The sequence below is a fragment of the Triticum aestivum genome, chromosome 3B (genome assembly GCF_018294505.1).
Source record: "Triticum aestivum cultivar Chinese Spring chromosome 3B, IWGSC CS RefSeq v2.1, whole genome shotgun sequence".
In the NCBI taxonomy this organism is placed as follows: domain Eukaryota; kingdom Viridiplantae; phylum Streptophyta; class Magnoliopsida; order Poales; family Poaceae; genus Triticum; species Triticum aestivum.
Window position 1 is genome coordinate 206887521 of NC_057801.1, and position 10435 is coordinate 206897955.

Here is a 10435-nt window from a genome sequence, read left to right on the forward strand (position 1 = left end):
CCTCCTCCCACCCCCTCCTGCCTCCTCCTCCCTCCCAACTAGTTAAAATTTTATTACTGTTCTTAGTTGAATTAGTAAGTGTTTAGTTGAATTAGTAATAAAATTAATTATTTTTTTTATAGTAAGTGCTTAGTTGAATTAATATAACTAGTTTATTTTTAGTAAGAAAATTTAGGTATATGAGATTTGATGATCTAATTAAAATTTTACTATAGAACTAGTTTATATTTAGTAAGAAAATTAATAAAACTAGTTTATTTTTAGTAAGTGCTTAGTTGAATTAGTTGAATTAATAGAACTAGTTGAATTTATGTCATTATCACTTTGTCATCAAAGAATGTTTTATGAGATTTGATGATCTAATTAAAATTTTACTCGGTGGAATATGCAGGCTTAGTCGTGTCTCCTTGGAGTGAACGTCATCCGAGCTACCTCCACTTCCTCTACACCCAAGTCGATGAGCTAAAAGTCCACCTCCTCCTTCTCCACCTTCCTCTACATCCGAACTAGGGTCTTTAGTTATGCTTCTTAATCAAATTAAATGTTCAGATTATAAGATATATTGAAATGTTTTTGTCAATATTGAACCATTGAAATGTAATGAGCACCAGTTTATGCTCATGTGCGAAGTGTTCATTCATTTCTGAGTGACCTGTGTTTTGCCGGAGTGTTGATTCATTTCTGTTCCAGCAAATTCAGGCTCTCGATGTGTCCTATTTTAGCGAAGGTCATGCTGGATTTTTCTGTGAATTTAAGCATGACTTGTGCTAGAATATGTAGGAAATATCGAGTGCCCCGGATTTGCTAGAAAGAGAACTAAACGACATTTCGAGTTGACTTTAAGTCTGTCGGGGCTCCATACATGACAGTCCAAAAATCGGTGAGGGAGAGTCTCCACCATATATGAGAGAAGAATGTCGACTATTGTCGTGGGGGTCGCTTTTCCTTCTTCTCTTTGTGCTAGACCTTTGTTATGCACTAGGGGAAGAAGGAGTAGCGACCATCATCAACAGTCGAAAAATCGGTAAGGGAGTGTCCACCATATATGAGAGAAGAAGAATGTCGACTATTGTCATGGGGGTCGCTTCTCCTTCTTTTCCTTGTGCTAGATATTTGTAATGCACTAGGGAAAGGAGGAGTAGTGACCATCACCAACGGTCGCAATATCAGAGAGGGAGTGACCACCATATATGTGAGATGAGAGTTTAGGAAGGAGACTCGGCAGACCTAAAGTCAACCCATTGCATATTGAGTAATAGTGATCTGTGTGTTGAGTTTCTTGGTAGTTACCTTCGGTCGATTTTTAATTAATGTTTCAACTATGAACATAGGAAATGTCTGACGACAAAAAGGAATTCGATATGTGCGAATACTGCGAAGACGAGCGCGGCCTGTGTGACAGGCCTCACCTAGTTGGTGGTAGGCGCTTCAGCATCAAGCTGGATGACACCTTTGAAGTGCATACAGTAAGTCACAACGACAAGTCTTTTTTTGTAATTAAGCATGACTTCTGCTTCTTTTGCTTCAACTTATAATTTGATTTTTTTTACTATTCTACTAGCGTATCCCCTGCCATGCAAGACTATATGTTTTGGATAAGGTTGGTTTCAGTACTATGGAAACTATGGAGGTAAAAAGAGTTAACTTGAGGACCAAGCATGGTTATAGTTTTCCCGCAAAATTATACAATACAGACACCTACACCCTTTTTGAATGCAAACAATGGAGAGCACTATGAAAGTCTTATGCATTTGAGCCTGATATGCTTATCACCTTTGATATTCGTCCGGAAGATGATATTGAAGATAATATCGACATCCGGGTCGATGTGCAGACGCCTCCAGTTCTACCATTATGTAAGTTTCTCAACCATATTTATGTCTTGGATATTATTTATTCAAAAATAGTTGACAGCTCATTTCCATTAAAGCAAACATGTCTAGCGCTTGGTAGACATGACCTACTACTATCCCGGGGCTGAACTAAACTGCGAGGAGACAAGTCATTATGTTTCATGGCTTGAGGGTCTTCATATTGTCAAGACAAATTATTTTCCTAAACTTGGAAATCCTAGTACTCAAAACGTGCAATCAATAGTGTTTGTACTGAACTACAGTCACATCTATTTAGGAAAGATGGTAAGATTTTTACTATTTGTCCTTAGTGCATCTTTTGCATATATTTTTTTAAGCTTCATTGCTAAGTATGTTACTATGATGTTCTTCAACAGGGACTCCCCATGATAGTTGTGCCTCAGTGGGTCGAGGCTAAAGGTCGCATGTCCATGGTTAGCATACGGCCAAGACATCCTACATTGCACATGAGTGCATTCAGGTTTTCTAGAAGCAAGCAAGTCTTAATAGTCAAAGACTGGAACAAAATTGTGAAGGATCACAGAGAAGTACTAGGGGGCAGCAATCAGAAGCGCAGCCCACACTTGGAGACATGTTCATCTGCATGCTTCAATATGATGAATCAGGAGCGCTCCACATGTTCTATGCTATTTTACCTGAGAGAGAGAGAGCAGTATGAGTGATTAGCTAGCTAGAATGAGTGTTGGTGGTGATGACTATGATGATTATTATTAGCTAGTGTTGGTGGTGATTAGCTATGACTATGATGATTAAATGGTGTTGGTGGTAATGACTATGATGATTATTAGCTAGTGTTGTTGGTGATGGTATGATGCAAGAGTTTTTATATTAATATGATGATGATGAAGATGATGATGATGATGATGATGATGATGATGATGATGATGATGATGATGACGTTATTATATCATTGGGTGAAAGAACCACGGATTAGTTTTACGTGGATGGATCCTAAGTGATCAAGTCATGGATTATCATGATAATCCATGACTTGGTCACTTAGGATCTATCCATTTGAAACTAATCCGCAGTTCTTTCACTTAGTGATTAATAACTCATTATAATGTAAAAACAATCTCTAAATTGCTACTGTATGAAAACTTGTATAAAGGTGTATGAATATGACCTAAAATTTAAAAGAAATAGAATACGAAATAATAGTAGCGGTTGTTAGAGCACGCGCTACTACTAAGTAGATATAGCAGTAGCGCGTGCCAACAAGCGCTACTGCTAACCTTTAGCTGTAGTGCCATATCAGTAGCGCGATTACCCGCGCTACTGATAGGCCAAAAACCAGCGCTACTGCAAGGCTTTTCCCTAATAGTGGGGAGAGCATCTTCATACCCTTGAAGATCGCTAAGCGGAAGCGTTTATCAGCGCGGTTGATGTAGTAGTACACCTTCCCGATCCGTCCCGATCAAGTACCAAACGTACGGCACCTAAACGTTCAGCACATGTTCAGCTCGATGACGTCCTCGCCTTCTTGATCTAGCAAGAGAGGCGAAGTAGTAGACGAGTTCCAGCAGGATGACAGCATGGTGACGGTGGTGGTGAAGAACAATCGCCGCAAGGCTTCGCTAAGCACAACAAAAACTATGATAGGGGATAAACTAGAGGGTTGCTGACACACGGCTTGGTGAATCTTGATGTGTCTTGTGTGCTAGCCTTGCCCCTCTATTTATATGTTGAGCCCTAGGGTCGAAACTTGGAGTAAAAGCCTCCTCAAAGTCGGTTTTTCTTGAAAGGCAAGAGTCCTTCTCGGACTCCAGGACCAGACACCAGGGTTCCCGGCGTCTGGCCCCTGGCCTCCGCAAAACTTCCTTTTGCGCATTCCAAAAACCTCATGGGCTTTACCCCTTGGCCCAAATAAAGTGTTCTCGCACCAGAACATTTTAGAAACATCTGAAACCCCTTCTGGTGAATTCTAGAGCCCTTCCGGAGACCAAATACTATTATCCCATATATCAATCTTTACCTCTGGACTATTCCAGAGCTCCTCGTCATGTCCGTGATCTTATCCCGGACTCCAAACAACATTCGGTCACCAACATATATAACTCATATAACACTATATCGTCAACGAAAGATAAGCGTGCGGACCCTACAGGTTCGAGAATGATGTAGACATGACCGTGACGCCTCTTCAGTCAATAACCAATAGCAGGACCTAGATGCCCATATTGGTTCGTACATATTCTACGAAGATCTTTATCGGTTGAACCTTTATGACAACATATGTAATCCCTTTGTCTGTTGGTATGTTTTTGGCCCGATATTCGATCGTCGGTATCTTCATACCTAGTTCAATCTCATTACCGGCAAGTCTCTTTACTCATTACGTAATACATCATCTTGTAACTAACTCCTTAGTCACTTTTCTTGCAAGCTTCTTATGATGCTATATTGCCGACAGGGCCAAGAGATACCTCTCTGATACACGGAATGACAAATCCTAATCTCGATTCATGCCAACTCAACAGACACTGCTACGTCTTGAGCTTGCGTTGGTTTTCCTTGAAGAGGAAAGGGTGATGCAGCAATAGTAGCGTAAGTATTTGAAAGCACAAGTGCTCCCTAGGTGGTTTTGGTAATTAATGTCAACATATCTCTTGTTGGACTAACACTTTTATCTAGTATGTTTCAGATAAGTTCAACAATGGAGTGGCATGGACTAAAGGATGTGGGAACCCCTTCAAGATGCTAAGGACAAAGGATTGGCTCAAGCTTCAAGCTCAAGACTCTTCATTTTACATTTTAGTGATCCAAGATCACATTGAGTCTATAGGAAAAGCCAATACTATCAAGAAGGGATGAGGTGTTGCTTAATGAGTCTCTTGCTCCACAGTGCTTAGTGATATGCTCCAAAACCCTCAACTACTTTCCCACTTCCACACATTTATCCTAAACCTAAAGTCAAACTCGGCCCCACCGATTCTTTCTATCCGGCGCCACCGAGTTCAAATGTCATAGCCACTGCCACAAACCCTAGGCAAATCGGTCTCACCGATAGGGATCTCGGTCTCACCGAGATGGGATTGTAATCTCTCTGTGTATGTCCATTACCAAAATCGGTCTAACCGAGTTTGGGCAATCGGTACTACCGAGATTACAATGCAAACTTCCTGGTTGACTCATTACTAAAATCGGTCCTACCGAGTTTGAGTAATCGGTCCCACCGAGTTTGCCTGACCAACTCTCTGGTTAGCTTATTACCAAAATCGGTCCCACCGAGTTTGTGTAATCGGTCTCACCGAGATTACGTTATGCCCTAACCCTAACTATATCGGTCCTACCGAGTTGCATATCGGTCCCACCGAAAATCCTAACAGTCACTAGGTTTACTAAATCGGTCCGACCAAGTTTGTTTATTCAGTCCCACCGAGTTTGGTAAATTGTGTGTAATGGTTAGATTTTGTGTGGAGGCTATATATACCCCTCCACCTCATCTTCATTCGTGGAGAGAGCCATCAGAACAAACCTACACTTCCAGCATACATTTTCTGAGAGAGAACCACCTACTCATGTGTTGAGGCGAAGACATTCCATTCCTACCATATGAATCTTGATCTCTAGCCTTCCCCAAGTTGCTTTCCACTCAAATCTTCTTTCCACCAGATCCAAATCCTATGAGAGAGAGTTGAGTGTTGGGGAGACTATTATTTGAAGCACAAGAGCAAGGAGTTCATCATCAACGCACCATTTGTTACTTCTTGGAGAGTGGTGTCTCCTAGATTGGCTAGGTGTCACTTGGGAGCCTCCGACAAGATTGTGGAGTTGAACCAAGGAGTTTGTAAGGGCAAGGAGATCGCCTACTTCGTGAAGATCTACCGCTAGTGAGGCAAGTCCTTCGTGGGCGACGACCATGGTGGGATAGACAAGGTTGCTTCTTCGTGGACCCTTCATGGGTGGAGCCCTCCGTGGACTCGCGCAACCGTTACCCTTCATGGGTTGAAGTCTCCATCAACGTGGATGTACGATAGCACCACCTATCGAAACCACGCCAAAACATCCGTGTCTCCAATTGCGTTTGAATCCTCCAAAACCCTTCCCTTTACATTCTTTCAAGTTGCATGCTTTATTTTCCGCTGCTCATATACTATTTGCATGCTTGCTTGTTATGTATTGTGAATGTTAAACTTGTGCCTAAACTCCACTTAAACTTAAAGAACTTAAAAACTGCAACTTTGGTACTTAGTTTCTAATCACCCCCCCCCCCCTCTAGACACCTCTTCTCAAGGTCCTAGAAGTGGTATCAGAGCATTGGTCTCCATTGCCTTGGTTTAATCACCATTGGAGGAAGATGGATGAGTCTACTTTGGGAAGTCTTAGACATAGAGTGCCTATACTTGATGGAGAGTATTTTCATGAGTGGAAAAATGAGATGCTTGTAATTTTCAATCAATATCATTTGAACAAGTACATTGCTAGCCCTTGTGCACCTCATGTTGATCCTATGCATCCTACCCTTGATGAGTCAATTGACATGATTAGGAATCTTAGAACTGCCGAACTTATCATTAGAGGATTGCCTAGAAACTTGATTGGATGTTTGCCTACTCTTAAGTGTGCCTACACTATATGGAAATTTCTTGAGGAACGCTTTCCAAATTATTCCTTGAAAAATCTTGATGAAATTCTCCATAAGTCTATTGCCTTGAGTAAGATGAATTCTAGTGATCCTACGTTTGGTGATCGTCTATTTGAGCTTACAAACCTTATGCGTGCCAAAGGAGATGTTGGAATTATTAGTGATATTATTTCCGAAGCTATAAATATTCATAAGCAAGATCATTGTCAAACTCACTCTAACGAATCACCCTCTCTAGGATTTGATCCACCACATGACGATGTTGAACATGAATACTATGATGAGGATGATGATAGTGACTTCGATCTTGATGATGCAATGAGACACTTTGGTCTTATGGCAAATCTTCGGGGATATATGTCAGGAGGAAAGGAATGGGTTCTTGATAGTGGATGTACCGATCACATGACCGGAGATAAAGACATGTTTCGTGAGCTTGCTGAAAATGATAGTCCTCGAAAGTATGTCACTTTCGGTGACAACTCAAAGGGTAAGGTGGTTGGCCTCGGTAAGGTGGCCATATCACATGATAGCTCCATACAAAATGTCATGCTCCTTGAATCTCTTGGATACAACTTACTTTCAGTATCTAGACTTGCTGATTTCGGTTTCAATGTCCTATTCGTTGATATAATCATAAAATGGTCTTTACCGGTGTGCGTAGAGGTGATCTATACATTTTTGATTTCACTAAAAAGGCTCAACCTAAAACTTGCTTCATCGCTAAATCCTCAAAAGGTTGGTTATGGCATAGACGATTAGGTCATGTTGGTATGTGAAACCTTGACAAGCTTATTAAAGGAAATCATATTCTTGGTGTTAACGATGTCATATTTGATAAGGATAGACTTTAAAGCGCCTGTCAGGCAGGTAAACAGGTTGGAGGGAAGGCATCCCATGAAGAACATCATGACCACAAGGAGGCCACTCGAGCTACTTCACATGGATCTCTTCGGTCCCAACTCCTACAAGAGTCTCGGTGGAAATTCTTTTGGTATAGTTATAGTTGATGATTTTTCAAGATTTACGTGGGTGTTCTTTCTCGATGATAAATCGCAGGTCTAAAAGATATTCAAAAACTTCACTAGGAAGGCCCAAAATCAATTTGAAGTGAAGATCAAGAAGGTTCGTAGCGACAATGGAACGGAGTTCAAGAACGCAAATGTGGACACCTTTCTTGACGAAGAAGGGATTTCACACGAGTTCTCGGCTACGTACACACCTCAACAAAATGGAGCTGTTGAGAGGAAGAACCGGATGCTCATCGAAATGGCGAGAACGATGCTTGATGAGTACAAGACACCGAAGCACTTTTGGGCAGAAGCAGTTGAGACAGCTTGTCATGCAACAAATCGCTTGCATCTTCACAAGCTACTCGGCAAGACGGCATATGAGCTCCTCACCGGTAACAAACCCCAAGTTGGATACTGAGGGAGTCCTGGACTAGGGGGTGTCCGGACAGCCGTACTATCATCGTCCGCCAGACTCCAAGACTACGAAGATACAAGATTGAAGACTCCGTCTCGTGTCCGGATGGGACTTTCCTTGGCGTGGAAGGCAAGCTTGGCAATACGGATATGTAGATCTCCTACCATTGTAACCGACTCTGTGTAACCCTAGCCCCCTCCGGTGTCTATATAAACCGGAGGGCTTTAGTCCGTAGGACATAACCTCCATTACAACAATCATACCATAGGCTAGCTTCTAGGGTTTAGCCTCCTTGATCTCGTGGTAGATCCACTCTTGTACTACCCATATCATCAATATTAATCAAGCAGGACGTAGGGTTTTACCTCCATCAAGAGGGCCTGAACCTGGGTAAAACATCATGTCCCTTGTCTCCTGTTACCATCCGCCTAGACGCACAGTTCGGGACCCCCTACCCAAGATCCGCCGGTTTTGACACCGACATTGGTGCTTTCATTGAGAGGTCCTCTGTGCCGTCGCCGATAGGAAGGATGCCTCCTCCCGTCTTCAAAGACGGTATTTTTGCCGATGGGGCCTTGGCCTCCGGCCAAACTATCTGGCTAGGTGGTTTTCTTATGACCGCCTGTCCGGCCACTGCTTCGACAATGACTTCTCAAGTCGTCAAAAGCAATCTTCACGTCAGCTCAGAATTCGCCGAGCAGCTGGATCCAATAGAGCTCTCGTCTGTCAACGAGCTCTTGGATCGCATCGCCGCCCTGGGAGTCGCTACAGACTATGATCAGATCGGGCTTAAAACCAATCTGAGAGAGATTAACTCTCCCCAGGTCACCCACCACGTCGCAGTGGTAGAGGAACAACGCGGCGACTCTTCTCCTGTATTAAAAACTTGTCATGTCCGGGCTCCCGAACCCTCCATTCCGGATTCCCGCGGAGGGACGGACTTCGATCAAGCACTGAACTTAAAGTCAGGCATCGAACCGGACTCGTTGGACAACATCCAGCAATCCAAGCTTCCGAATTTGGAAACTTCCCGGCCTTCAAGCCTTGAGACGGGCAGGGTTCCGGACCTAATTCCACCCACCCGCCCAGACATATGCGATCTATCTCTAATCCGGCAAGAGCCCGCTAAAACAGTACATCACTACTGGGCCAGATTCCTCCTGGTTATGGACAGGATAAAGGACTGCCGAGAGGAAAACGCAATCTCAATTTTTTGCAATAATTGCACGGACAAGGGAATCTTGAACGCCGTCAGCCGTCGTAAAATTACACGCTTCGCCGACCTGGCGTCCATAGTACGAAAGTACTGTGCGATGGAGAGCTTCCGGAAAACTGAAAATAAGTTTTGGGACAATCCGGCCCCAACCCTAGTCCGCAACAAAAGGGTGCATTACACTCAGGCACCAGATACAAAAACCAAAAAGCAAAAACCCCATAGAGGGCACGGAACCGTACTGGAGGGATGGCTTAGCGGACCCTGTAAAATTCACAATACAGAGGGCGCCGTCCCAACCCATAGCCTTCGAGCATGTTGGATATTACGGCAGGTGGCCAAAAGTGGCGAGGAGCTTCTAGCCCCGGAAAACCACTCCAACAACACCGGTACGATATCAACAGTCTTCAAGACTTTCGCATCAAATAATATGCGGAAACGAACAATCCGCAGCCTCGCCGAAGTCTACCAAGTAGCAACAACAAATCCATGGAGCGACACAGCCATTACCTTCAATGCCAGTGATGAACCTAAATTCCAAACAGCCCGAGCACCAGCCGCACTGGTACTTAGTCCAATAGTGGACGGCTTTCGACTTACAATGGTCCTCATGGACGGCGGCAGCGGACTAAACCTCATCTACGAGGAAACTCTTCAAAAAATGGAAATAGACTGGAGCCGCATTGAGCGAAGCAGCACAACCTTCAGAGGAATAATCCCTAGCCGGGAAGCGCGCTGCACCGGAAAAATCACACTCGATGTGGTGTTCGGCTCGCCGAACAATTACAGATCCGAGGAAGTCATCTTTTAAGTGGCCCCATTCAACAGCGGATATCACGCTATATTAGGACGAGAGGCATTCACAATTTTTCAAGCCGTACCCCATTACGGGTACATGAAGCTCAAAATGCTTGGGCCCGGCGGAATAATCACTCTCGTTAGTGATCCGGACATAGCACTCCGCGCCGAAAACAAGACAGCCGCATTAGCCCTGGAGGCACTATCCAAAGCCCTAGCGGCAGAAGAACTCACCGCGCTGCGCTCTACTGTGAATAGGGACGACGTGATACTCGATAAGAGATCCAAGTCTACCTCCTTTAAACCAGCAGATGAAATAGTAAAATTCCAGGTCCATCCAACGGACCCGACAAAGACGGCTTCCATTGGGGCATAGTTAAACCCTGACGTTGACGCCGCACTGTGAGAATTCCTTCGGGAAAATTGGGACATTTTCGCCTGGCACCCTTCGGATATGCCCGGAATCCCACGCAGATTGCCAGAACACAGCCTAAACATCCTAAAAGGATTCAAGCCAGTCAAACAGGCTCTTCG